The sequence below is a fragment of the Cynara cardunculus genome, unplaced genomic scaffold (genome assembly GCF_001531365.2).
Source record: "Cynara cardunculus var. scolymus isolate 2C unplaced genomic scaffold, CcrdV1 Un_Scaffold_7878, whole genome shotgun sequence".
In the NCBI taxonomy this organism is placed as follows: domain Eukaryota; kingdom Viridiplantae; phylum Streptophyta; class Magnoliopsida; order Asterales; family Asteraceae; genus Cynara; species Cynara cardunculus.
In genome coordinates, this window is record NW_020203825.1 from 2,118 (window position 1) to 4,037 (window position 1,920).

At 40.6% G+C, this 1,920-nt stretch overlaps 1 non-coding gene across 1 annotated transcript; it reads right to left on the minus strand.

Annotated features, from left to right (window-relative positions):
• Positions 1-1,038: 1,038 nt before the first annotated feature.
• Positions 1,039-1,145, minus strand: LOC112505017. Its single transcript, XR_003068309.1, has one exon. It is a non-coding gene; the product is annotated as a small nucleolar RNA R71 (small nucleolar RNA).
• Between the last annotated feature and the right edge of the window lie 775 nt (positions 1,146-1,920).

The following is a 1,920-nucleotide window of genomic DNA, read 5'->3' on the forward strand; positions in this document are numbered from 1 at the left end:
AGTCTTACACCCTTGCTTCTTTTATATATTTTGTATTCTGTTTGGATTCGCCTTACAATCAATCAAAAGTCTTCAAAATCGTCATCTGAAATCATCTCTTTCATTGGACTCTAATCTAACTTTGGCTACAATCTCTGTGGACGATAATCCGGTACTTGTACCACTTTATTATTTGGAAAGACGACGTTGGGCCGTATTGTATACTTGCTTTGTGGCCTAATTTCATTAGTCTAAAGGTGTGAAATATAACCGACCAAGTTTTTGGCGCTGCTGCCGGGGATTGCTTCGCTAAAAGTTTTATTTTGAGTAAAGTAAAAGATTTGATTTTTCTAGTACCATCGGAATCTTTTTTAAAAGTGGTGTATGCCATGGTCACAACGCGGAGAATTTTTCGAATTTGATCCCGATATTGAGAGAACGTTTCACCATCGGAGGAGGGCTCAAAGAGCATTTTTTGCTCTACTCCCTCCGAACATGGCGTTACCTCCCCCAATTATTCCGGAAATACCGCATTTGGAAAACCAACCGTCGATTTTGGAACCAATTCCACCATTCCCGAATTTTCAACAAGGACATCCACATAATGGTAATAATTTGGACACGGAATCGGAACCTAATGAGAACCAAAGAGCACAAACTCCGAACATTATTAATTTGGCAAATTCCAAAAATGGGAGGATCATGGATTATGCTATTCCGGATTTTGAGCAATTAAATTCCGGGATAGTTAGACCACATATGACCGCTCTCCATTTCGAACTAAAACCGATAATGTTTCACATGTGGCAAACAAATGGCCAATTTTCCGGATTACCTTCGGAGGACCCACATTCGCACTTAAAATCTTTTATGGAAATCACTGATGCTTTCTTGATCCCGGGAGTGTCAAATGATGCTCTAAGACTCACTTTATTTCCATTTTCCTTGAGGGATCGGGCTAAACCATGGTTTAACTCGTTAACTCCGGGTTCTGTGCCGTCATGGAGTAACATGGCGGAAATTTTTTCGCGAAAATATTTCCCACCAACAAGGAACGCTAAGTCCAGAAATGAGATATGTCTTTTCAAACAAATGGACGATGAGGCTGTTCCTGACGCATGGGAAAGGTTTAAAGAGCTGTTGAGGAAATGCCCGCACCATGGCATTTCGTACTGTATTCAACTCGAGACGTTTTACAATGGGTTAAATCCCATGGCAAAACAAATGCTCGATGCGACTGCGGGCGTAGCCTTTACAGCTATGACCTATAATGAAGGATATGAAATCCTAGAAAAGATCTCAGACAACAATGGGCATTGGGCCGACCCTCGTGCTCAATCACAGAAAAAGACTGCTGGGATACATGATGTAGATGCATATACTGCATTAACAGCTCAGCTTACCTCCTTGACCAACCTGCTGAAAAATCTAACTTCTGGTCAGGGAGTGCAGCAAGCTGCTAATACAACAGTCCTCTCTGTGCAATGTGTGTGTTGTGGTGGGGAACACTCGTATGAACATTGTCCTCATAATTCTGAATCCATAAACTTTGTTCATAATGGATCTGGTCCCTATACCAACAATTTCAATGCAAGTTGGAAACAACACCCTAATTTTTCTTGGAACAGTCCATGTTTAAATCCACCCGCACCTAAACAACAAGGAACTTGTAATTTCCAACCATAACATCATGGAAACAGTTCTAACTCTCAGACTCATCACCAAACTTTTCAAACTGCTCAACAACCTTTTCAAAACAAACCACCTCCACAGGCTGATTTATCATCTTCTTTCGAAGCGATGATAAAAGGGTTATTGGCGCATGCTCAAGCTCAAAATAAAACTTTGATAACCCAACAAAACTCTCAAAATCAATTTCTTTTTAATCAACAACGTGCTGCTATCAGAAATCTGAAAACCTAAGTCAGTCAACTTGCACTC